This window comes from Eleutherodactylus coqui, chromosome 3 (assembly GCF_035609145.1).
Source record: "Eleutherodactylus coqui strain aEleCoq1 chromosome 3, aEleCoq1.hap1, whole genome shotgun sequence".
Lineage (NCBI taxonomy): Eukaryota > Metazoa > Chordata > Amphibia > Anura > Eleutherodactylidae > Eleutherodactylus > Eleutherodactylus coqui.
The window spans coordinates 266,873,081-266,900,666 of record NC_089839.1 but is presented as its reverse complement, the minus strand read 5'-3'; the positions used below and the strand labels follow the sequence as shown (position 1 = coordinate 266,900,666).

Below are 27,586 nucleotides of genomic sequence, written 5' to 3'. Positions count from 1 at the left end.
ATGCGTGGCCTGACCTCCATTCATTTCAGTGGAGTAGACAGAGATAGCTAAATGCTTTGTACTCGGCAATCTCTGTCTACCGCACTGAAATAAATGGAGCTGCGGCTGGGCATGCATGACCAGCAACCCATGTGCTGCAATGTTACAGAAATGGGGATAAGGACAAGCGATCCTGCTTTGAAAATTGGGGCAACATAGGTTCCCCATTCTCTGGCTCAATGGAGATCCTAGCAGTCAAACCCCCACCGATCTATGAGTTTCCTCCAACCGAGCAAATGGGTAAATACTTGTCTAATAACTCTCCGGAGTACCCCTCAAACTGTCTGTCTGGTTTCCCCATACCGCTGCTCTTTGTTACTGGCTCCCCACCTTAACTAAAAGGGAGGGGTCTTGAGTGGGGGATTCTTTATGAAACTTTTAGTTTTTTAATTTATAAGAACCAAAATGTGATACAATTCTGTGTTGACCAGAAACATTGGATGCTTCTTAATAATCCTTGCTTAGGCTATGGCGACCATTGGGCCAGGTCTATACAGCCACATAGGCCATTGGATGCCCAGAACTCGGGCATTACATTAAATGACATCATGTAATCAATAAAATAAATGGAACTGGAGCCACCGCATCTACTTTCACTCTTTTCTTCTGTTTTAAGACTGTAGTCTACTGGGCTTTTCCATATAGTCGGGGGTTGCCATACATGTGAGATGTGGATCACAAGGTGACCAGCAACATAGCTGTACTTCATGTTTTCACTTTTGAAGACAAAAGAATGGCCACCACAAGAAAATGCCAAGATCTCTGTAAGTGAAAACAATGTTACTGCCATCAGTTCCAAACTTTAGCTGCATCATTAGTAGATAATTTATCTTCTGGTTGACATGGTCTTTAAATTGCTCTTGAAAATGCAGACTTGACGATGATGAGTTGCTATGGAGAAAATGTACAGATTTTCTGTTAAACAGTTCTGATAAATGATGCACGATAGGGGGGATTTATGAAATGGGTTGTGTCAAGATGGCATCTTATGTTCATATGCTCTATTAGGGCATATGAATGTTATAGAGGTGGGACCCCCTGCTTGGGAGCCCCCTCTATGGCTAGAAAGGAGAGCTGCTCTGTAAGAGTGTCTGCCGTCAGAGCAGATCGTTTGCCGACCTTGCAATTACAGGATTACCATTCATGCAAATGACCATCGTATAATACTACACTTTCCCTGCTGGAAATGTCTTACTGGCCTCGGCTTCCCCCAGCAATATCAGCTATTTACCAGGGTGGCTGAGAATAAGAGTCCAGATCACCAGCTATTTTTCCCAGGCCCCACATGCTGAAAGGGGCTGTACATGGTGGCACAACGTCCCATACGCTGCCATAATCCGTAGCCTGCCGAAGAAAGATAAAACACAATGATTCTGACAGTGGGGGTGATCAGTGAGTGGAACAGGTTACCATGCGAGGTGGTGAGTTCTACTTCAATGGAAGTCTTCAAACAAAGGCTGGACAAATATCTGTCTGGGATGATTTAGTTAATCCTGTACTGAGCAGGGGGTTGGCCCAGATGATCCTGGGGGTCCCTTCCAGTCTATGATTAACTATTTGCAATCTAATTTTGGATTCAGGGTTTCCTAGGGGTTTTCTCTTTCTGCCATTATACAATGGCGCCATCTGCTGGCTAGAGCCAGTACTGCGGTATGTGACATGCTGGAGAGGCCCCCGACAACAAAGGGGCCATTAATATACAGTAAGAATACCCTGCCGGACATCTTCTGACATCGGAGCTGTACAGCCTTCAGTCAGAATGTCTGAAGACGTCAGATGGTGGATTGGAAAAGGTTAAGAGACGCATGCTTGTTAATAATTTGTCACATGGTTTGCTGTCTGGGAGAGAGCTAGTTAAGCCAGGCTCACACGACCGCAGTAAGTAGAGTTGATGCAAGTACATTGCTTTTCATTGTTCCACTCACCCTTAATTGTGTATGTTATGTGTGTTAAAAAGAGCGCAGGTTGTTCTGTTGTACCGCAAAATTACGCCCTATTGATCTCTATGGGTGCGTTAGAAACGTAGTGCATACGTAATTACAATGTGTATGTAGCGTTTTTACGCATGGCGCTAGGAGACATGAGAAGGAAATAAATTTTAAAAAAACAGGAAGCTGGTGCGTGACAGCATGCGTAAAATACGCTGTATATGCAGAGGCATACGCAAACAAAAACGCAACAATACGCGGGATACACCGTTCTATACACCAGAAGAATGCTGCGATTTTTACATAGCGTATTACGATACGGCTATATGAGCCCGGCCTGAGACGGACAGGTAAGCTTTGGTGCTTTTGCTCTTAAGTGCACTCATTGACAAAAAATATAATGCATCTAGAAGGAGTTGTCAGAATAGAATGAAACTTTCTAAGTGTGACTGTAATGATTACAATATCAGAGCGAAGGCATATGTTTATTGGAGAAAATGGTACAATTCAAAAGAGGGTCTAGTACCCTTTTGGGCCGCCTCTAGCCTGGATACATGATGAGATACGGTCAGGCATGGAGGCGCTAGTACCCTGTTGGGTCGCCTCTAGCCTGGATACATGATGAGATACAGTCGGGCATGGAGGTGCTAGTACCCTTTTGGGCCGCCTCTAGCCTGGATACATGATGAGATACGGTCAGGCATGGAGGCTCTAGTACCCTGTTGGGCCGCCTCTAGCCTGGATACATGATGAGATACGGTCGGGCATGGAGGTGCTAGTACCCTGTTGTACCGCCTCTAGCCTGGATACATGATGAGATACGGTCGGGCATGGAGGCTCTAGTACCCTGTTGGACCGCCGGTAGCCCGGGTACATACTAAGATACGGTCGAGCATGGGGGCGCTAGTACCCTGTTGTACCGCCTCTAGCCTGGATACATGATGTGATACGGTCGGGCATGGAGGCGCTAGTACCCTTTTGGGCCGCCTCTAGCTTGTATACAAGATGTGATACAGGCAGGCATGGTGGCTTACAGGCTTTGTATGTTGTTCTGCGGCACATTTACCCACAGTTGTTGCAACTGGACCTATAGATCCTGCACACTCATTGGCTGCTGAAGCTGGTGATACAGCGGGTCCCATAAATGCTTGATCAGCAATAAATCTGCTGATAGACAAGCCAAGGAAGTGTGACAACCTGGAGGAAGCATTTCTGGGAAAGCCTTGATATGTGCAGCTGACTATTATCCCGCCGCCTTTTGGAAGCCGCCATGAGAGGAACACGTGTGGCTGCAGGATGTCCTGAACATATCGATGAGCTGTCATTGTCCCTCATACCACTACTAGGGGGGACCGACTGTTGTATGCGATGGCTCCCTAAATGCGCACACCAGCAAAAGTAGGGTTAAAGAGCTCACCATGAAGCCTTCATACTCAAACACGACCGATGCTGGCTCCCAAACACAACCTGGATTCATCGCTGAAGATAATATGGCTGCAGTCAGTAGCCGTCCAGATTTCTTGTCCATGACACCACTGCAAATGAAGGCAACGGTGTTTGGGTGTTAATTGCAGGATAAATTGGCACCGTGACACCAAATTTCCTTATGCAAATTACCTGGTCACAGGAGACAGGGTTTGGTAATGATGATACCACCTGCCTCTGGATGGTGGACAGCAAAACTGTTGGAGCTGATCGTGCTTTATGGTGGATCAAACAATCTTCTCTGCTGATGGTCTGTCTGGGCTGTCCGAAGCTTGTTAGCCATGTATACATGCCCTTACATAACCACTGCTCCCAACACCTCTTAACATGTTGGTCAGAACGGACTAGATGGCGGTCAGTTTGTTGAAATGACCATCCTGCTTCTCTCATTCCAGTGATTCTCCCCTCTCAAAGTCTGTTAACTGAGTCAACCGGGAGTCGGCAACCTGAACCAAGCGGGGATTAAGCCTGCAACCTTCAGGTCGTGAGTGAGAGCTTAGGACTGCATACTGCTGCCTTAACACTCTGCGCCACACAAGGCTCATTGGAAAGTATTGTGGGCATGCTCTGTGACCTGTACACGGAGGTGTAGGAAGTGAGCTGGGACCATAACCTATTGTGAATGGTGGATCCAGTGTGATCTATGTATACTGTAGGTTTCACCCTTCATTGTAATCCTGCCTGGGATGATAATGAGATGACTGCTGAAAAGATTTCTCTACAGAACACGGTGTCAGATTACTAATAAACTTAGTGACTTAAAGGTCTGTGTCTTAAACATTACATTTACCATAAAAACCTGATTCATACAATAGGCCATTTTGCTGATACACTCCCTTTAAATTCTGGCTTGCTCTATTTTGTGGCCCCGTGTCTAATCAGACCACAACTGTACTCATTTACACATCTGCCATAGACACAACTGCAGGCCGAGTTTTGCAGCAATCCGATATTTCTATCTGGGGGCATTATTTATTTTGTCATTGAGTGTATTTTACTTACAGGTTCAGCAATGTCAAAATGCCAGCACATGGCCAGAGGACTGACCAGCAGGTGGCGCTATACTGTCAAAGCAGAAAGGCCTATTTAAACACTTCTTTGGGGAATGTTTTCAATAATATGATGTGTTTAAAATATTTTATTACATAATTTACCCTCCTAATTATGTTGTTTTGCTTTATCTTGTTGTAACAATGTATACACTCACTGTCAAATCAAACACCTAGAAAAAGTTGTTGGAATCAAATGAAACTTTCTCTGTGTGATTGTAACATTGATATAAGTGAGTGATTACAGAATCAGAGCATATGATAATTTATATTGTGGAAAACTGAACACTTGAAGGGAGGCTCTTGTACCCTGTTGGGCCGCCTCGAGCTTGAATGCAAGATGAGATACGGGCAGGCATGGAGGCATATAGGTTCAGTATGGTATCCTACAGCATATCAGGCCACATTTGCTGTAACTGAGCCTCTAAATTGTGCAAACTTGTAGTTTGTTGAAGTTGGTGTCCCAGGTGGTCTCACACATGTTCTTTTGGCGATAAATCTGGTGACCGGGCAGGCCATGTTGTGGAGGCATCCCTGTGATACCCTTGCCCCCCTACCCAGATCATCACACCTGAAGTGGAGCATTATGCCACTCCACAGCAAAGACAAGATTGAGGCATTCACCCCCCTGTCTACAGACATGAACATGGCCATTGTGAGAGCCCAAGATAAACCTGGATTCTTCATTGAAGATAACCAGATTCCACTTTATAGCAGTCCAGTTTCATTGTTCTTGATGCAACAGCAAATAAAGGTGTCGGTGGGTGGGTGTCAAAGGCAGTACATGTAATGGGCAGCAGGAGATCAAGTGGTTCTGACTAGAGATGAGCGAGCACGCTCGGATAAGTCAGTTACTCGAGCGAGCCTCGCTCTTCTCAAGTAACTGCATTCTTGTCCGCGTGTACTTGGGGGGCTGCAGGGTCAGCGGGCAGCGGCGGGGGGAGAGAGATCTCTCTCACTCTCTCCCCCGCTATCCCCCGCGGCCCTTCCCCTCCCCCCCTGAGTAGGCTCGGACAAGAATGCAGTTACTTGAGAAGAGCAAGGCTCGCTCAAGTAACTGACTTATCTGAGCGTGCTCGCTCATCTCTAGTTCTGACAGATACAGTGGCCTGTAACGATGGTGCCACCCCTTCTCAAACTCTGTTAATTCCGAGGCGGGATTTCCCCTTGAAAGCTGCCATAGGATTGCGTTATCAAACGCAATCCTAGGCAGACGGCCGCGATTTGGCCGCGTGACATCTCGTGCGGCAAACAAATCGCGGCGTGCTCTATTTCTGAGCGGGGCTCGCAGAGCCTCACACAGAAACGTCACCCCCCGGCCGCCGGCTCCGCTCTGCGCATGCGCCGGCTGCCAGGCAGCTGGCACATGAAAGAGCTGGGCCGCGGGAGCAGGTGAGTGATGCGCTGCTCTCTGCAGATGCTCGGGTCGGGTCCCGCTGCGAGAATTCTTGCAGCCGGATCCGACCCGGCCGTCTGCAGGCAGCCTAGCTGAGTGAAATTTCTTTGATTACATTATACAGACGTCTAGTGGTCAACAAGCTCTACACAAGCAAAAAAGGAGTTCTACTACACACAAGTAGCCTATGAGAGTCTTTTTACACGGGTTAACATGATATTGGGTCATGAAACTAGGCCAGATATCGTGCTCATGCTTGTACAATGTCCCCGCGGATGCAAGGCACTTTTGTGTCAAAAGTGTCTCCTATCACTCCACTCCGATCCTCTGGTGTAGTGGAAAGGGTCGTCAAGTGTTTCAATGGGAAACCTGGCACCGCACCTGTGTGCACCTTACTCACCGTGCAATTGTTTTCCGACTCTATTGAAAACAATGCGCGAGGCGTTCCAAAGAAACGCCCAAAGATAGGACATGCCACGATTTTTTCCCGCAGCACATTGCGTGAAAAACATCACTCATGTATATGACCACAGTCAAATTAATCACAGTGCAAAAATATTGCGCGATTTTCTTGGCCGTGTGAAAGCGGCCTTTTAGTTCAAGGCTGGAACCACTTTTAGGCCACCTGCACACGAACGAGTTTGAATTGCGGAATCCAAAATAGGCCTCCTGTCCACGTGCGATATTTCACTACGCTACCCGTGGCAATAATCCACATGCGAGTAACACAATGAACGCTTTCCGCGACTTTTTGCGATGAACCTATCATAATGATAGGTTCATCGTGGAAAATTTTGCGGAAAATCGCGGTGACATTAGTGCTCCCCTGGCGGAAATCCACAGCGGTATATCGCAACACCTGTGGACAGCCGGCCATAGTCTTCCGTGCGGTCGATCTGTGGCATCCCACACAAATTTAAATCAATAGAGCATCAGTGTGTCCGGTCGCATGAAGCATGTAGGCTCTATTTTTTCACAGATTACGCACAGACGGCTTCTATTGAAGTCAATGAAATTGTGAAAAGGTCAATTGAAATTGTGGAAAGGTCATGGATTCCACGCCATTGCCTAAAAATCTGTCCTGCACGTGTCCAACGGCAAGCCGTGCGGACCATCCGCAATACAGATTAAGAAGACAAAATACACGTACGCGCGGACGCCAGTCGGGCACAGGGTCAAATTCCACTACGGGCTCCTGCATGCGGAATCCGACCGGTTTATATGCAGCCGACCTTAGGGCCTCGGGTGGCAAGACTTTAATCAATTCGTGCCACAACTCTAATCATTTGCATACCTACCTGAGATGTAACTGCATGCCGAGTCTTGCAACAAAACGCTAACTCCTTCTAGGTGATTTTTTTTACACGTATATAACAATTGGTTACATATGTTTCATTTCTTTATTTTGATCGAAGTATCACGTTTGTATCATATTTGTGAACACAGAGAGAACCTAGATATATTTTCCAAACCACATGCAAATGACTGTGCATAGACCCCAAATATCTAACAGTGATCTGCAGCAGCACATGGAAAGGGAGGCGTTAGATCCATTCCTCCTGTGAATGGGCAGGGCTGGCAACAAAGGTGGCAGCCACAAAGGCTGGGTGCAGATCACATTGGCACATTAGATGCCACATGACTATCATCAGCTATATTGCTATACACTGTACAGCCTTGTCTTCCTCCAGCAGCATCCCCTATTCAGCTCTGATCACCTCCTCCTCCTCCTCAGTGAGGCCCAGGGTGGGGGCAGAGATCTCACATACAGCAGTGTCTAGGAGCAGAGCTTCTGCCATAGCCTGGATGTGAAGCTTCCATGCCTGGATCAGCACTGAATGCAGCAGCAGCAGCAGCCAGCATGGTCCCCCTGCAACCAGGACAGCTATGAGCTCCCACCCGCCTCACACTGACCTGCATGTAGGACCCCTGCCTACAGGTAATGCACTGCTTGCTAGATAGGCCTCTAGGATGTGCAGTTGTCATAAGGCATATATATATATATGTATTGATCATGTATACTTCTGTATGGTACTGCCTTGTTTTCCTCCCTTTGTTCCCAACACATTCCCACACTTGTCATCATGGAGAACTGTTCATCCTCCTCTGTGATAAGGCTGTGGAGGAACAAGTATCAATACTGTGACTCGTTACATTGTTTCCAATTGTCACTTCCATTGACAGCTTTTCTACTGTACTCCTCAATATCCAGAATACCACAGTGTGACTACAACAGGCCTAGGCTTTCGCTTGTATGCTCCGTTTATCTATGTATGAAAGAACAGAGTATCATTTTACTAAAATGCTGCACGTGTCTAATGGCTATTCGTTATAATTGCAAAAAATGGAAAACGGGCGAGATTTTTGTAGACGTCAGAGAAAATGGCGCAACTCATTCATAAATATGGCGTGCTATACCAGCGTCAACCAGATGTGAACCTTAAACTCGTGTACGCCAATGTGGAATCTGAAATAGAGCCCCCACCTACCACATGCCACTTATAATACTCATGTCTTTGGGCCCCTCAGGTACCAGGGCCCAGATGCAACTACTATTTCTGTATTCCCTATAGCTACGCCTCTGGTGCCAATTTTGTGTCATAGAGAACAACACTGATAAACGCTCCATTATGTGTTGAATCATGAAATGATCCCCTTATTTCAGCCTATACAATGGAGAGTAGAATCCTACAGGGATAATGGTCTCCTGTATGAAGTCCGCTTTCTGTACAGTGTTGTGCATCTGTTTGCAGAGTTCTTGATGTTCAGAGAGGCATTTCTGCTACTGATAGCATTTATCGGATGTACGAGGAGGCTTGTCTGTTGTTACTTATAAGACAACACGCCCAGAAGCACAAGTTAGCAACACGAGGGTTCATTGATACAGATTCAGGCAGATCTTCTCAGGTTTAGTATTTTTGGGTGCATTCACCCTTCTTTTTAAATTTTTTTTTTACAAAGGATACAACATACAAAAGCATCATGATGGCTGCAGATCACTTTTTTGGCTCTGAAATGCGTCAATTTTTATCTGTTCAGTCATAATATTTCTTATCGTAATTGGTCACTGGTAAATCTTTCACTGACAAAATCAGATTAAAGGGATTGGTGATGATGAGGCAACCTAATTATGGGATCTTCGCATTATGCAATGTGTAATGACATATCTCGAGGATATGACATACCATTAAAAAGTAACTGCACTGTTTTTTTTAATGTACAGAATAGATGATTCTAAGAATTTTTGCAAAAGTTTTTTATTAGCCTATTCAGTACATTTTTTGTAGATTACGCCTCAGCTATGCAGCTAGGTGAAGACCGGATTGAGAAATACATCTTCACCTAAATGCATAGCAGAAGAGGGAGCTCCGGCTGTGCCTGCGCTGTTCTGTCTAGTGCAGGCACAGCTGTTTCATATTACAAGGTAGTAATAAAACCTTCTTAAGGCCCCCTGCACACGGGCGGAAATTTTGCGGCGGGATTTCCCACAGAATATCCGCCCCTGCCCGCCTGAATAGGATTGCATTGCAATACGCAATCCTATGCAGATGGCCGCGATTTGTCCACGTGAAAATACATGCGGAAAACAAATCGCAGCATGCTTTATTCCTGTGCGGGTCCCGCAGAGGCCCGCACAGAAGTGTCACTCCCGGCGGCCCGACTCTGCTCTGCACATGCTGGCCGGCAGATGGCACATCACAGAAGCCGGAGCCACAGGAGAAGGTGAGACCCGCACTAGTCCCTGCAGGGGCGCGGGTCTGGTCCCGCTGCGAGATTTCTAGCAGGCGATCCGACCCGGCTGTGTGCAGGCGGCCTTATATGTATTATTGATTTTTAATTACTACTTGCTTCTGTACTAGCACTGTGCTAGGCTGGGCTCTTCAGCCATATGCATAAAATGCTGCCTATCGCCGCGTGTGGCAGCAATTCTGTACTGCGTATGACAGCGTATCTTACGCATGCTGTCATGTGCAGTCTGACTTGTTTGGGTTTTTTTTGTTAAAATTTCCCACTCTGTCGCTTTGCAACTGCAAATATAAACGCCTCCCATATAAAATAATAGCGCATGGACAGCGTTGTTTACATGCCCATAGGTCTCCTGTCCACAGGCGATTTACCACCGGCGAATCACGCTGTCTGAAGCTTTCCATAGCGTTGCTATGGAAAGTGCAGCGCCGGCGTCCACGGACGGAGAATCATAGCGATTCTCTGATTGCGGGATCTAAATCGCGGCATGCTGCGATTTGCCACGATTGTCCGCTGTCAGCTCTCACCTGCTCCCAGGCGGCGGCTCCCCGGCAGAGATCTGCCGCGGGATATCGCTACGCTCGTGGACAGGCACCCATAGAGAACAATGAGCTCTATCGCTCGTAATATGCGACAAAATAGAACATGCTGCATTTTTTGTGCTCGCTTAATACGCAATACATACACGCAAGTGTGAATGGATCAATGAAAATCAATGTACTTTCATTGACTCCATTCACCGTGTATCACACGCACGTAGTACGTGGTAAACTTGCACTCATGGGAGTCCAGTCTAACAGGATATTAATAAAACCTTTTATATTTTTAACTGACTTTTTTCATAGTACTTGCTTCTGTGTCTTGGTGAAGTGTCCCGTGAGTTGTGTTTATTAATCCTCTGTTTGTGCTACTCTGTCTCCCAGTGCTATGTATGGAGAAGCCGTTCTGTGCTGCAGACAGCTTCTCCTCTTCACAGTGCTTGTTCCCACCAGACCTGATGCACTGTCAGAGTCTCGAAACATCAAGCTGTGACAAACAGTGCTATATACCTGATGCGTGGACACCCTGACAGTGCATTGGGTCCAGAGGGGAACGAGCGCTGTGAAAGAGGGGAAAGCCGTCTGCGGCACAGGGGCAAGTAGTACGTAAAAATTAAGAAAATGTATAAAACAAGCTTTATTAATACACTGTTATATGGAACAGCTGTGCATGCACTAGAGAGAACAGTGCAAGCTCAGCTGGAGCGTCCTCTTCAGTTATGCAATTACAGCAGCTAGCTGAAGATGGATTTGCCAGTGCCGTCTTCACCTAGGTGCATAGTTAAAGAGGGGTTTTGTATGAAAAATGTATAGAATAGACTAATAAAACCTATTGCAAAAATGCTTAGAATTGCCTATTCTGTACATTTTTTAAAAGATCAACATGGGTCCAACACCTGCAGATCCGTAGTACGAGGTCCCTTTAATATTCCTCCTGCGCAGTGGTGCTCACAGATGGACATGTGTAACATTTTCTAACATGCATTGTGTTAAAATCCAGCCCCCGGACACCACAACTGCAGAGAATATGGTTTAATTACATTTGGCTTGTCTATATAGACAGACAACATATCTGGGATACCTCCACAGAGACTTATGACTTTTGCAGTATGTAGAGCTGTCTTATTATTTGAGTCTAGGTATATCACTAGCTATAGATCCATAATATCCTACAGCTCCCACTAGACATCCACATGTCTGCTGCAGCAGACTTTTCACGTCCTTTTTGTGTAACCTCATAAGGGATTACGCTGGAGTGCCCCTTACATGCCAACCAGAGCTCCATACACTTTACAACCATTAGGCACCATTGTCTCAGAGCACTTACAGAATTTTACTTCTTCACGCTCACATGCTGTACAATGTGTTGAGTCAAAACCTCTATTGTATTTTCTAAGTAGAAACACTTACAGGTTTTGAAGGTGGATATTCACCCTTTTCTATCTGCTGACACATAAAAAATAGCATAGGTGGAGGTTGGCAGAGAGAATAAATCATATGATGAGACTTTCTTTGCTGCGTTATGGAGGTATTCTCCATTAGAAGCACTGCTTCAAGAAGAGGATACAATGCTGCACCATATGGCGGCACACGAAGGGGCTGTGGCTCCGTAATGTGTCCGCCACGTAACTCCATTGCCACAGTCCAGGCCTCATACACAGCTCTGCCATATGTATCAAGTTGTGGCAATAAAGGCCACATATAACAAACTGCTGAAAATGTAAGTTCCATTCAGGCCATGCTTAGCAATCTGTATGCATAAAAACAGGCACATGGCTAAAGGCTCACGGAAATGGGTGCTAGAAGTTCAGCTCCCTACTATTCTTCATCACTGTCGGCCGTGGTCTACCTGAAAGACTCCGCTGCACCACTAGGTCTCTTAAGGGACCCATTGATGCAGCACTAGCAGAGAGGGACATTGCTAGAGCTTTAAAAGATTAGAGAGCACAAGCTCCAAAACGCATGCATCACCCCCGCCAAAAGAGAAAAAAACTAAAATAAATATAGCATAGAGGGCATAATGTGGTCACCATTAGAGATGAGCGAACCTACTCGTTTCGAGTAATTACTCGATCGAGCACCACGATTTTTGAGTACTTCCGTACTCGGGTGAAAAGATTCGGGGGGCGCCGGAGGGCGAGGGGAGGCGTGGCGGAGCGGGGGGTAGCAGCGGGGAACAGGGGGGAGCCCTCTCTCTCTCCCTCTCCCCCCCACTCCCCGCTGCAACCCCCCACTCACCCACGGCGCCCCCCGAATCTTTTCGCCCGAGTACGGAAGTACTCAAAAATCGCGGCGCTCGGGCAAAAAAGGGGCGTGGCCGAGTACGCTCGCTCATCTCTAGTCACCATATAATAGTCAGATACCATACCAGTTCTACACAGTAAAGGACGGCTGCACACGAACGAGTCGGAGTCTGCAGAGAAATCCAGCTCTGACCCCGAATGGTGACCCCACTTACCTTTGCTTTCTGTATTGTGGATGACTGCCGACGCATTTTAAAAAATATATATTTTTCCTGTGCCGTCGCTAGGCGATGACGCGGGTACCCATGACCTATCTACAATGTCAAATGCAGATGGGCTGCAGATCGGACAGATTCTATTGACTTCAATGAAAGCCGTCCGTGCAGATTCCGCACAAAAATAGAACATGCTGCGATTTTAAATCCGCTCGCGGAAATCGCAATCACTATCTGCTCATCTGAGCGGACATGTGAATGTTCTATTTTTTCAATAGGCGCGGAATGCCTCGGATCGTCCGCGCGGGTGACGATCGCGGATTCCGTGAAATTACCTCCAATGATCATAAGTAACGTCTTGTTTGAGTAGTGTTGTCCATTTTATTTATTTTTTCTTTTTGACCACCATGATGATTAGCAGCCACCACTCAGTTGGGCACACTCTCCCTATCCTGCGGCTACCATCTCCTCTTAGCGTCCCTTACATACTAATAGTACCGCCCTCTGTAACCCCCGCACAATTATAGTACCTCACTCAGCAACCTCGGAGAAAGTTAGGCTCCGTTCACACGGGACAGATTACCAGCGGATTTCTCGAGGACTGGCTGCACCGAAAAGCCACAAGAATTCCACAGGAAAACCGCAGCTGCGGGTTTTGGAGCGGCTTTGTCACTTGCATTTCCACTGCGGCCATCTCTGCCCATAGAAAGGAGAGAGGACGCTGCGGGAAAAAAAAGAATTGACATGCTGCGTCTTTAATTTCCGCGCCGCATTGGCCATTTCTGCATGGTTTGGCCACAGCGTGTGGACGAGATTTTTGAAGAATCTCGTTCACTTTGGTGGCTAATCCCGGGATTTGGTGCCACGTGCAGAATTTCCGTGCGGACAATTCCGCAGCAAATCCGTCCCGTATCAACCCAGTCTTACAGTGCGCCTCTCTGTGACCTGCACAAAGTTACAGTGCACCCCTCCGTATCACCTACATTCAGAGTGCACCCCTCCGTATCACTTACAGTTACAGTGCACCCCTCTGTATCACCTAAGGTTAGAGAGCACCCCTACAAATCACCTACAGTTATAGTGCACCCCTACAGTTACAATGCTACGTTACTTACCTGCCTACAGCTACAGTTCATCCCTTCATGTCCCCTACAGTTACAATGCACCCCTCCGTATCACCTACATTCAGAGTGCACCCCTCCGTATCACCTACATTCAGAGTGCACCCCTCCGTATCACCTACATTCAGAGTGCACCCCTCCGTATCACCTACAGTTACAGTGCACCCCTCCGTATCACCTACAGTTACAATGCACCCCTCCGTATCACCTACATTCAGAGTGCACCCCTCCGTATCACCTACAGTTACAGTGCACCCCTCCGTATCACATACAGTGACAATGCACCCCTCTGTATCACCTAAGGTTAGAGAGCACCCCTACAAATCACCTACAGTTATAGTGCACCCCTACAGTTACAATGCTACGTTACTTACCTGCCTACAGCTACATTTCATCCCTTCATGTCCCCTACAGTTACAAGGCACCCATATGTGCTCCCGATCAGGGTCCTAACTATTGCGGACGCAGAGCATGTGGTTGCACCCGGGCCCAGGAGCCTTAGGGGGCCCATAAGGCCTCTCTTCTACATATAGGGAGCCCAGTACTATGAATAAAGCATTATAGTTGGAGGCCCTGTTAAAAATTTTGCATTGGGGCCCAGGAGCTTCAAGTTATGCCTCTGCAGTCCCTACATTTAAAATACTCCCCTACTTTCTAGCCTACAGCTACAGTGTGTCCCTTCTTGTCCCCTACAGTTACAGCGTGCTCTTCCATGCCCCCCAAAGTTAAGTGCACCGCTCTGTGACTCCCGTTCAGTTACGGTGTACTCTTCTGTGCGCTCCACACAGTTAGGGTCCACTGTGCCCCCATGAAATTACAGTGTACCCCTCTGTGTCCCCCTACATAGTGCTTCCCTCTGTCACCCTCACAATTAAAGTACAGCATTCCCCCCATGTGCTTCTTAGAATGCAGTGCCCCTCCCTATTGCCCCACAAACAGTTATAGTATGCCCCGGCCCCACACACAACTCACACTCCAGGTCCTGTCTAAACTCATAGTGACATCTTCAGTCACTGGCGCTGCTGCTGTCTGAGCGGTTGACTCCTTCCCCTTGTCTTCTGTTCTCAGCGCAGGATGAGCCGGGTGAGGAGTCAGCCACCCAGACAGCGGAAGTGCGAGTGACTGTGAAGAAGTCACTGTGAGACAGGGCCCAGTCTGAGTTGCAGTGTGGGGAAGGGGGTGTGAGTGATGACAGCTGTGGCTGTCAAAGGGCCCCCTGGTTTGAGGTCCCGGTCACAACTGCAACCCCTGCGAGTCCTATAGCTATGCCACTGCACAGAAATATATTACTTGGGGGAATGGCTGAAAATGTTTAAAGGAGATTCCCTGTAAGAAATTTCCTAACATTGTGCAGGTATTGGACTTTCTCAGCTATTTCAGTCTTTCAGCAGTGTCCTTCAATGTAATTACAAACATGAAGGCGAGGACTATGGAGGGCAGCATATCGGAAATGCCACTTGAAGTCTACGCTTGAGCTTTGTACATACCTGTCTTGATGCATTTCTTTTCGCTATCTACTGTACTATTAAGGTGGTTAATAGCAATGTTTAATACAGTTGACTATACTATTCTATCATCCAAACCTTCTTGGTCTCTGATTGACAACTAAAACCTATTTAGGGTTCTTTCTAAATCCCGCTTTCGAAGAACTAGACGGAACCCCGGGATGTCAAAAATGCAGTGTGAATGCAAAGATATTTCTATTTTCCACAATATTTTTATGACAAATGTACAGTATGTGCAGAGCTGTTTTTGATACCCGAGTAGGCCCGGTACATTGTTGCAGCGCTCCCTGACCCTATACTATCATCTAAACAAATAAACCCCACTCCTACTCCCATAACCCAGGTTGCAGGCTTTCCCACGGTCTCGCTTACATCTTGGCCCAGCAGTCGCATGCCCATCTAAGTTCATGACTGCTGCAGCCAATCACCGGCTTCAATAGGTACTGAGATTGATGATTGGCCATAGCGGTCATGTGCTTCAACAGGCATGTGACTGCTGGACCTGAAAGTGAGTGTAGACTGAAGCAAGAGGTGAGCGCAGCTTATTATTCTCAACCTCCTCAATACTTTTCAACTATATCCGTGTCCTGAGGACGTGGAAACACTTGAAACTGGTGGCGCAGTCAGGGGGGCCAATGCAATGCACAGTCGTCCCACAGTCACAGTGGCCATGAGTATGCATAGGGTATGGCAGCTCAAACCTTTGCTGATTATTAAAAAAAGGAGTTTTCTCTCCTCTCACTCACTCTCCATTATACTGAATATCAGCCATGAGGATCTCTGAGCAAGGTCATTCAGAGCTGTACATGCCATTTGTTAGAATGGTGCATGACCGCACATGTACAGCCATTAGTCAGTATTAAATGGAGAACAGCAACTACTTGTACTCCAGATCATAAGGATCCACGTTACTCGATATGCACTAATTATGCTTTTAGGTCATGTCATCAAGGTGTTTCAATGCCAAATCTCTTTTTAGCACTGTTCTCTAGTGTTATACATAAAGTAAGCACATAAGAGGGCACATGTAGTACAGAAACTAGCCAATATACCGTATGTAGAAGTACATTCCAGAGACAATGGAAACTTAGGAGGAGGTGTTCTATGTACATGGCAAGCGTATATAGATGAGATGAGGTTCAGCCTAGAAACATTACATAGGGCCCTGAAGGACATATCCTATCCTTAACCCAGCAGTATAGTTGAACAGCAAGTATATAAACTACCCCCTTGCCGTGTCCCCAAGGTCCTCTCCCAACATTTAGCCCTCTTTCACATGGGGAGCTAGGTGCGCAAGAATCACCCACTTAATTACGCGGCAGTTAGAACCAATGGTTTCCTATGGGGATGTCCGGATTCCTTCATCTGAATGTTCCCATAGGAAACCATTGGTTCTAATAGCCGTGTGTTTTTTACGCATGTGACTTTTGCGCGCCTAGCTCCCCATGTGAGCCCTCAATGTGCTCTATTTGAGTCTGAAGCAAAGTTCTGTGGACTCCTTAATTAATAATTTTGAATACATTAGAACTTGATTACTATTAAAAATGTGACAGTTTTCTGGTGTAAATTGCATCAGAAAACTGTCAAAAATGTTTTGCTCCACAAAAACTATGTGTTTTAGACACATTTTTCGCTGTGTCCAACAAAGAGGCGTTCCTTCATAGAAAAGGCGACATGTCCTAAATGCAACATCATGCACCAAGAATTGCATCACAAAATGCCCCCAAAATGGTGCAAGTTGTAGCATAAACTAAGGCCTGGATTCCTGGTCTGGATTCCACCTGCAGAGGCCCTGACCGCGGCGAATGTCCCTGCGTACCTGAGTATAACGGCAGCCTGCTACCCCGGCGTCTGCACAGACCTGTCTTCTTCCAGGTTCTCTGTGCTACAGATAGTCCACACGGCTCGCCGTCGGACATGCGCAGTATAGATTTTTTTAAAACTCCTGATTTTCCCACGGAATCCGTAGCCCGTCCACAATTGTCATTGACTTCGATGGAAGCCGGCCACGTGGTTACTGCAGGATAATGGAGCATGCTGCGATTTTTCATCATGTGTAAAATGACATTGCCATAGCATGCTATGGAGGGTTATTGCTGCGGAACCTGGAGGTGGACACCCGTCCCGGATTCCATAGAAAAAATCCGCCCCTGTTCATGAGGCCTAAGTCAACTAAAAGGTAGAATAAAGTTAGATTAGACAGTCTTAAATAGTCTTAAATGTGACAGATTTATCATTCAGCAGAGCTACTGTGATAAATCTGGCGCATTTTAAGACTGTCTAGTCCCGTAATGACGAACCTATGACACGCGTGTCAGCATTGACACGCATAGCCATAGCCGCTGACACGCGGCAGCTGTCGGCCGTTCACCCCGTTGGTGAATACTGGCAGGGGCCGCGGCTCCCCTGGTGGTATTCACTAACCAGCACTACTAGCAGCGCTGATCCTGGCGCACACTGTGATGTCAGTGTGCAGCCGGGATCCTTCTCCCCCAACGTCTCTTACCACTTGGTTCCGCGAGAGCGTCCGGGGGAGGAGGTGTCCGGCAGCACACTGACGTCACAGTGTGCACCGGAGATCATCGCTGCTAGCGGCGCGGAGGAGCAGAGCTTCCTGGACGTGGAGAGGGTAAGTATGTGGGTCTCGGGGGGGCACTGTGACTTCTGGGGGCCTCTGTAGGGGCTGCTGTCACTGGTGGGGGCCATTGTGGGGGGCGCTGTAACTGCTGCGGGGCCACTGTGGGGGCCCTGTCACTGCTGGGCGGCCACTGTTGGGGGTTCTGTCACTGCTGGGGGCCGCTGTGGGGGGCACTGTCACTGCTGGGGGGGCACTGTCACTGCTGGGGGGCCCTATCACTGCTGGGGGGCGCTGTCACTGCTGGGGGCCGCTGTCACTTCTGGGGGGTGCTGTCACTGCTGGGGGGCGCTGTCACTGCTGGGGGCCGCTGTCACTTCTGGGGGGCGCTGTCACTGCTGGGGGGCGCTGTCGCTGCTGGGGGGTGCTATCACTGCTGGGGGCCGCTGTGGGGGGGGCGCTGTCACTGCTGGGGGCTCATCATTACTGAGATAAGTAAGGGGTAGTCTGCGAGAGGCGAGAGCCTGTGCTATTGGGTTTACTAAATACAGTTATACATTACAATTATACATTTTTGTTGTTTAAACTATAAATATTGCAAATTTATGTTTTTTTTCCCGAAGTGACACACCACCCTAGTTATGCTCGTTTTTTTTTGCGAATTTTGACACACCGAGCTCAAAAGGTTGCCCACCACTGGTATAGTCTAAGGCCACCTGCCCACGGCTGAGCCCGATGCCGCATGCGGGGATGGGGATGGTCTGGACGGTGAGCCGTCTGACATGCGCAGTACAGGTTTTCTTTTTTAAATCCCTGCTTTTCCCAAGCTGTTACTAGGCGATGACACAGGTTGTGCAACCTTTCCGCAATGTCAATTGCGGAAGGGCCGTGGGTCGGACAGCTTCCATTGACTTCAATGGAAGCCGTCCGTGCAGAACCCACATGAGCATCCTGCAATTTTCCCTCCATAAACGGAAATCGTAATTAGTTTCTGCTTGTGTGCAAGAAGCAGCTGATCTCCATAGGCTATAACAAACGGTATTTACTGCAGATTCGTGATGCGGACACCGACCACAGATTCCGAAATGCAAATCTGCCCATGTGCAGCGGCCTAAGTTTGCACTATTGGACAGTATTAGTAAATAAGCCCCACTGTGTTTTGTGTTTTTCTATAATTCCGTTAGTAAAGACCTTTCAATTAAAGTTGGTGATTTTCCTAGATCCATGTGGATTTGTGGAACTATGGTTGGACTGGTACCCCAGAGAATCCTTTCTAAGACCGGATGCCAGCCTATGTTATTGGGAAGGTTACATTCGGCTTGAGTGATTTTTTTGCCTTTTCTGTGATGGCTGAGTTAAATAGATTATTTTTAATACCCGAGTTCCTTTGTCTTTTGGGCAACGCTCCTATATAGCATTGATGTGGTGCGGTCATTCGAAGACAGGTCATCAAAAAGTGTTCCTTTATTGGGCCAACCCCCCCCCTCCATTGACCTAACGATGATGGGCCTTCAGTCTTCAGTAGTGCTGATGACACCCCCAGTACTTCTCCTTTCTAGATCTGTAAGAGCAACATATGTCAAGAACTGCAGGTTTTACAAGTGGAGGGGGGGGAGGGTTTCAAATCTAAATATATATAAATATATGTGTATACAAATAATTTAATTTTTTGAACACAGGCCACGTTGTAATTGACCAACAAGACTGGGAACTGAAGTACAAACATGAAGCTTGTCTTTCTAAAGAACAAGAACACATAGCGTATCACTAAAAAAGAAAAAGAAAAAAATATATATATATATCGTGGCAACCAGGGGATTAGTCACCAAATAGGATCGCCATATCGCCATTCACCCAAGATGGATTGCCCCACAGAGACTCTGAACAGCTGGACTTCTTTAAATCTTTGCTGTCTACAGGCTTTATTGCAACTACACCGGAACGTAAAACAAAACCTGGTCGGCTGTGACCACTGACTATACATTGTAGATCCCTCATTATATCAGCCTAGTGCCAAAGCATTAAAAGTCTCCTATAAACCTAGTTAATTTACCCCTCTGGGTTTTAAGTCCTGAGAGCTTCTTCACTCTCCACCTGGGTGTCAGTCTAGGGACGTCCTTCCCTGTCAGACTCGTGGCATTACAGTCTGGTCCGCACCGGACCCTAGGCTTGCAACCTCTCAGCTCCTTCTGAGCTATCTTTGGTCCCAGGCAGTAGCTCCAGCAGCAGGCTAGAACTCAAGGTTTTAACTGCTGCAGACACTCCCATACAGCTGTTCTGCTGTAGGCAGACACTCAAGCCTGTTCTCAAGCCCTCTGCAGGCCATTCTCTGTACTGCCTTGCCACAATATTATATTATTTTCGTCTTTTGTCAGAATTTTGTATTTGTGTTATGCTTGCACTTATGTTCCCAGTTGGTCAATTACAATGTGGCCTCTGTTCAAAATAAGAGTAACAAGTCTTAGAATTTTCTCTTTACGTCTCTGCTGGGGATTAGTGAATTATTATAATATTGTGCCTGATTATAGGTCTCATTTGGTGCAACTGTAATTTAATGTTGTCCTTGTCACCTATGTCTACTTAACTGTGTGAGGGAATAAAAACAAACTATAGAGCAAGTTGATTCTTGTGTTTCCATAGTCCGGTTAGCCCCCTGTGACTGATAGACTGCTTCCAAGTTCTGCCACCAGTATTAACAAGTGTTCTCTGCAGATGTGAAATGCATTGCTTGCTTTACTAGAGTTGCTCGGGCTATGACAGTGCAATGATATTTGATCAGTCTACTTACTAATAGGATCCCTACGACGAGTCTGACTCAATATGATATAACACACCCTGCAGAACCATCTCCTCGATGTAACTATTTTAGGAGGACGTCTTCAGTGATCATCACGGCTTTCTCAACCTTATAACAAATTGGCAACCTCTCTGTGAAGGTAAAAGTCATAATTTGTCATCTGGGTCTGGCTACATTATCGACAGAAGAACTTCTTATTTACTTCTTAAAGGGATTGTATCAGAATTACAAGTTATCCCCTATCCACAGAATAGGGGACAACTTACTTATCAGTGGAGGGCTCATCACTGATACCCCCACCAATCCTGAGAACAGGGGTGCCATGTCTCCCTCTTCTCACTGCCACCATACTGCATCCCCTGCAGTAAGAAGGAGACAGAATGGAGTGCTGGACGCTCATTAATGCTGCCGCTCCATTCATTTTCCATTGGACCGTGGAGATAGCTGAGCGGCAAGTGATTCGTTTTTTCTTTTTCTGTCAGCCTGATTTAAATAAATGGGGCGCCAAGCATACATACTAGGCCAGCGCTTCATTTAGTATAACATCACAGCGGTGGTTGAAGCGACCCCTCGGTGATGAAACGGGAACACAGAATCCCCACCCTCAGGATTGGTGGGGGTCCCAGCACTGATGCCGTGGATAGGGGATAACGTAGAATTCTGGTACAACCCCTTTAAGGTCAGCCTCTTTTCAGTTTTTTTTGTTTTGTTTTTATCCTCGTTTGGCTGAATGCACATGGGCGGAAATTCCGTGGCGAGAGTTCACGCAGAATTTCCGCCGTTGCACGCTGCCATAGGAATGCATTAGTTTATGCAATCCTATGCAGACAGCCGCGGTTTGACTGAGTGAAAACCCGCACAGTAACAAAATCGCGGCATGTCCTATTTCAGGCTTGCACAACCACTTCATCTCTGACGTGCCAGCTCTGCAATGCGTATGTGCGGCTGTGCGCCAGCCAGCACATCCGCAGAGCAGAGCAAAGAGGCCGGACAGGTAAGCCGCGGGTCACTGCAGGGGCACGGGTCGCATCCCACTGATGCTCACTTTATCCTGCAGGTCAGTACAATTATGGGGATACCAAACTTAGACAGTTTTCTAATGTATCACTATCTTTAAAAAAGAGAATTGCTTCTTTTTGTGTATCTTTTTATGTGCAATAATGTGATATTTTAATAGTTTGGAATTTAACGCATGTAGCAACGCCAATTAGGTTTTTGGGGTTTTGATTTTTTTAATGCGAAAAATGGGAAAAGACAAGTTTTATTGAAATTAAAAAAAAAAAAAATGTAATGAATAGAGATGAGCGAACGTACTCGTCCGAGCTTGATATTCGTGCGAATATTAGGGTGTTCGGGATGCTCGTTACTCGTAACGAGTACCACGCGGTGTTCCGGTTACTTTCAGTTTCCTCTCTGAGACGTTATTGCGCTTTTCTGGCCAATTGAAAGACAGGGAAGGCATTACAACTTCCCCCTGTGACATTCAAGCCCTATACCACCCCCCTGCTGTGAGTGGCTGGGGAGTTCTGATGTCACCCGAGTATAAAAATGGTCCCCTCCCGCGGCTCGCCACACATGCCTTGTGACTTAGCTGAGGGAAAGTACTATCGTGCTGGAGCTGCTGTAGGGAGAGCGTTAGGAGTTAGTGTAGGCTTCAAGAACCCCAACGGCCCTTCTTAGGGCCACATCTACTAGTGTGCAGTACTGTGTTAGCACAGTATTTTATTTTATTTTTTTCAAAAATTGGATCTGCAGAGCATTGCGCCCTGCAATAGGGACAGAAGTGGGGGTTAGGCAGGGAGAGTGTTAGGAGTTAGTGTAGGCTTCAAGAACTCCAACGGTCCTTTCTAGGGCCACATCTATCCGTGTGCAGTACTGTCCAGGCTGCTGTTAGCAGTGTTGCATATTTTTTTTTTTTTCTCAAAACCGGCTGTGCAGAGCATTGCACCCGGCATTAATACTACAGGGATAGAATTGTGTAGGCAGGGCCAGAAGACATACATTATTCATTGAATAGACGCAGTGTGGGTGTTCCTTGTAAAAAGCAGGGAAAAAATTCTATTTGGCCTGCCTCTGACAGTACTCAGGGCTCTGTGTACGTGTGTGCTGTGCGCTGAACGTTCAGAAAAAATCAGACGCAACCAGCTACGGTTGAGTGCAGCCTTGCGCCAATTTCTTTCCTGCCTGGGAAATACCTGCTCTGCCACAGTTAGTAACTCTGCAACAGTAAAGTTCTGTGACAGTTTTGCAGGGCCGCAACACAGTTATTAAACTTAGTAGTATTCATTGAATACACGCAGTGTGGCTTGTCCTTTGAAAAACAAGGGAAAAAATTGTATTTTGGCTGCAGGCTTGCGCCACTTTCTTTCCTGCCTGGGAAATCAAATCACTGGTAATACACCATGCTGAGGGGTAGGGGTAGGCCTATAGGACGTGGACGCGGGCGAGGACGCGGAGGCCCAAGTCAGGGTGTGGGCACAGGCCGAGCCAGTGTGGTGGCCAGGGGTAGAGGCAGGGCCAGACCGAATAATCCACCAACTGTTTCCCAAAGCGCCCCCTCGCGCCATGCCACCCTGCAGAGGTCAAGGTGCTCTACGGTGTGGCAGTTTTTCACAGAGACGCCTGACGACCGACGAACAGTGGTGTGCAACGTTTGTCACGCCAAGATCAGCTGGGGAGGCACCACCAACAGCATGCACAGGCATATGATGGCCAAGCACCCCACAAGGTGGGACGATGCCCGTTCACCGCCTCCGGTTTGCACCACTGCCTCTCCCCCTGTGCCCCAACCTGCCACTGAGATCCAACCCCCCTCTGAGGACACAGGCACTACCGTCTCCTGGCCTGCACCCACACCCTCACCTCCGCTGTCCTCGGCCCCATCCAGCAATGTCTCTCAGCGTAGCGTCCAGACGTCGCTAGCGCCACAATTTGAGCGCAAGCGCAAGTACGACGCCACGCACCCGCACGCTCAAGCGTTAAACGTGCACATTGCAAAATTGATCAGCCTAGAGATGCTGCCGTATAGGCTTGTGGAAACGGAGGCTTTCAAAAGCATGATGGCGGCGGCGGCCCCGCGCTACTCGGTTCCCAGTCGCCACTACTTTTCCCGATGTGCCGTCCCAGGCCTGCACGACCACGTCTCCCGCAACATTGTACGCGCCCTCACCAACGCGGTTAATGCCAAGGTCCACTTAACAACAGACACGTGGACAAGCACAGGCGGGCAGGGCCACTATATCTCCCTGACGGCACATTGGGTGAATTTAGTGGAGGCTGGGACCGAGTCAGAGCCTGGGACCGCTCACGTCCTACCCACCCCCAGAATTGCGGGCCACAGCTCGGTGGTGGTATCTGCGGCGGTGTATGCTTCCTCCACTAAACCACCCTCCTCCTCCTCCTACGCAACCTCTGTCTCGCAATCAGGATGTGTCAGCAGCAGCACATCGCCAGCAGTCGGTGTCGCGCGGCACGGCAGCACAGCGGTGGGCAAGCGTCAGCAGGCCGTGCTGAAACCACTCAGCCTAGGAGAGAAGAGGCACACGGCCCACGAACTGCTGCAGGGTCTGACAGAGCAGACCGACCGCTGGCTTGCGCCGCTGAGCCTCCAACCGGGCATGGTCGTGTGTGACAACGGCCGTAAGCTGGTGGCGGCTCTGCAGCTCGGCAGCCTCACGCACGTGCCATGCCTGGCCCATGTGTTTAGGCCTCCTTCCCACGAACGGATTTACGCCGCGTAAATTCGCGGCAAAAATCCGCTGCGTGGCCCCCTGCTATTAGGTTCTATTGAACCTAATAGCACAATGCTCACGATGCGTAATTCCACCGCGGAATTACGCACCGCGATTTCTCCCGTCCTCACCCGCAGCATGCTCTATTTGCTGCGGGTGAGGACGGGCTGTACGCGCTGACGGCTTCCATTGCAGTCAATGGAAGCCGTCCGTTCACGCTATCTCCCGCTGTAACCAGCGGGAGATAGCGTGAAAAAACGCTTCCCCACCTACCGCCGCAGTGTCATTTGACGCGGCCGGCGCGTCATTTGACGCGGCCAGCGCGTCACGTGACGCGGTGGGCGTGTCACACGACGCGACGGCGGTGGGCGGGGAAGCGGCTTCACGCTATCTCCCGCAGGTAAGTATAGGGGCTCTGGGGGGCGCCGTGACGGGCTTCACTGCGTAATATTACGCGGCGGTACCCGTCACGCTCGTGGGAAGGAGGCCTAAATTTGGTGGTTCAGCGCTTTCTGAAAAGCTACCCCCACTTGTCATACCTGCTCGGAAAGGTGCGCCAGCTCTGCGCACATTTCCGCAAATCCCACACGCACGCTGCCACCCTGCGGACACTGCAACATCGGTTTAATCTGCCAGTGCACCGACTGCTGTGCGACGTGCCCACACAGTGGAACTCTACGCTCCACATGTTGGCCAGACTCTATGAGCAGCGTAGAGCTATAGTGGAATACCAACTCCAACTTGCGCGGCGCAGTGTGAGTCAGCCTCCTCAATTATTTACAGAAGAGTGGCCCTGGTTGGCAGCCATCTGCCAGGTCCTTGGAAAATTTGAGGAGTCTACCCAGGTGGTGAGCGGCGATGCTGCAATCATTAGCGTCACCATTCCTCTGCTATGCATCTTGAGAAGTTCCCTGCAAAGCATAAAGGCAGACGCTTTGCGCTCGGAAACAGAGCCGGGGGAAGACAGTATGTCGCTGGATAGTCAGAGCACCCTCCTGTCTATATCTCAGCGCGTTCAGGAGGAGGAGGAGGAGCATGAGGAGGATGAGGAGGAGGGGGAAGAGACAGCTTGGCCCACTGCTGACGGTACCCATGCTGCTTGCCTGTCATCATTTCAGCGTGTATGGCCTGAGGAGGAGGAGGAGGAGGATCCTGAAAGTGATCTTCCTAGTGAGGACAGCCATGTGTTGCGTACAGGTACCCTGGCACACATGGCTGACTTCATGTTAGGATGCCTTTCTCGTGACCCTCGCGTTACACGCATTCTGGCCACTACGGATTACTGGGTGTACACACTGCTCGACCCACGGTATAAGGAGAGCCTTTGCACTCTCATTCCCGAAGAGGAAAGGGGTTCGAGAATGATGCTATACCACAGGGCGCTGGTGGACAAACTGATGGAAAACTTCCCATCCGACAGCGCTAGTGGCAGAAGGCGCAGTTCCGAGGGCCAGGTAGCAGGGGAGGCGCAGAGATCAGGCAGCATGTACAGCGCAGGCAGGGGAACATTCTCCAAGGCCTTTGACAGCTTTATGGCTCCCCAGCAAGACTGTGTCACCGCTCCCCAGTCACGGCTGAGTCGGCGGGAGCACTGTAAAAGGATGGTGAGGGAGTACGTAGCCGATCGCACGACCGTCCTCCGTGACGCCTCTGCCCCCTACAACTACTGGGTGTCGAAGCTGGACATGTGGCCTGAACTCGCGCTGTATGCCCTGGAGGTGCTTGCTTGTCCTGCGGCTAGCGTCTTGTCAGAGAGTGTGTTTAGTGTGGCTGGGGGAATCATCACGGATAAGCGTACCCGCCTGTCAACCGACAGTGCCGACAGGCTAACACTCATCAAGATGAACAAAGGCTGGATTTCCCCAGACTTCTCTTCTCCACCAGCGGACAGCAGCGATACCTAAGCAATACGTATTATGCACCCGCGGATGGAAGCATAGTTCTCTCTCACCATCCAAAACGGGGACATTTCTGCTTCATCAATCTGTGTATAATATTCCTCCTCCTCCTCCTGCTCCTCCTCCTGAAACCTCACGTAATCACGCTGAACGGGCAATTTTTCTTAGGGCCACAAGGCTCACTCATATAATTTTTCTAAACAATTTTTATACGTTTCAATGCTCTTAAAAGCGTTGAAAGTTTAACTTGAACCAATTTTTCGTTAAACTGGGCTGCCTCCAGGCCTAGTTACCACTTAAGCCACATTAACCAAAGCGATTAATAGGTTTCACCTGCCATCTTGGTTGGGCATGGGCAATTTTTCTGAGGTACATTAGTACTGTTGGTACACCAATTTTTGTGGGCCCTCGCCTACAGTGTAATCCAATTAATTTTTTGCCCACCTGCATTACAGCTGACGTTACATCCGCTGTGTTGGGCACTGCAATGGGATATATTTATGTACCGCCGGTGGGTTCCAGGGAGCCACCCATGCCGTGGGTCCACACGGAGTTGTAACTACATGTGTCCACTTCTAAAGAGCCCCAGTCTGACTGGGGCATGCAGTGTGGGCCGAAGCCCACTTGCATTAAACATGACATTACCTCAGCTGTGATGGGCAATGCAATGGGATATATTTATGTACCACCGGTGGCTTCCTGGCACCCACCCATGCTGTGGGTCCACAGGGAATTATAAATGCATCTGTTTCCACTTGTAAAGAACCCCAGTCTGACTGGGCATGCAGTGTGGGCCGAAGCCCACCTGCATTAAGCACGACATTACTACCTCAGCTGTGTTGGGCACTGCAATGGGATATTTCTATGTACCGCCGGTGGCTTCCTGGAACCCACCCATGCTGTGGGTCCACAGGGAATTATAAATGCATCTGTTTCCACTTGTAAAGAACCCCAGTCTGACTGGGGCATGCAGTGTGGGCCGAAGCCCACCTGCATTAAGCACGACATTACTACCTCAGCTATGTTGGGCAATGCAATGGGATATTTTTGTGTATCGCCGGTGGGTTCCAGGAAGCCACCCATGCTGTCAGTCAACAGGGACTTCACAATAGGGAGTTGTACCTGCCTGTGTCTATGAATTAAAAAGCTCGGTCTGACTGGGGCATGCAGAGACACCTTGACAGAATGAATAGTGTGTGGCACATAGGTTCCCCATTGCTATGCCCACGTGTGCAGCTCCTGATGGCGGTGGCACAGGATTCTATTTCTCATTGCTTCTGTACAGCATTGTGGGCTATCGCCCTGCCCCTTTTAAAGA

The 27,586-nt window shown here is 48.4% G+C and overlaps 1 protein-coding gene and 1 long non-coding RNA gene across 2 annotated transcripts in view; one reads left to right on the top strand and one right to left on the bottom strand.

Annotated features, from left to right (window-relative positions):
• Positions 1–522: 522 nt before the first annotated feature.
• LOC136621713 (uncharacterized) lies at positions 523–14,822 on the bottom strand. The gene is made up of 3 exons (XR_010791261.1): positions 14,735–14,822; positions 3,385–3,502; positions 523–930 (listed from the first exon to the last, which is right to left on the bottom strand). It is a non-coding gene; the product is annotated as an uncharacterized lncRNA (long non-coding RNA).
• Positions 7,654–27,586, top strand: part of TLCD4 (TLC domain containing 4) — a 78,087-nt gene continuing 58,154 nt past the window's right edge. The window contains exon 1 of the mRNA XM_066597388.1: positions 7,654–7,836. The gene's annotated coding sequence lies outside the window, so the exon portion shown is untranslated. The remainder of the gene's footprint in view (positions 7,837–27,586) is intronic.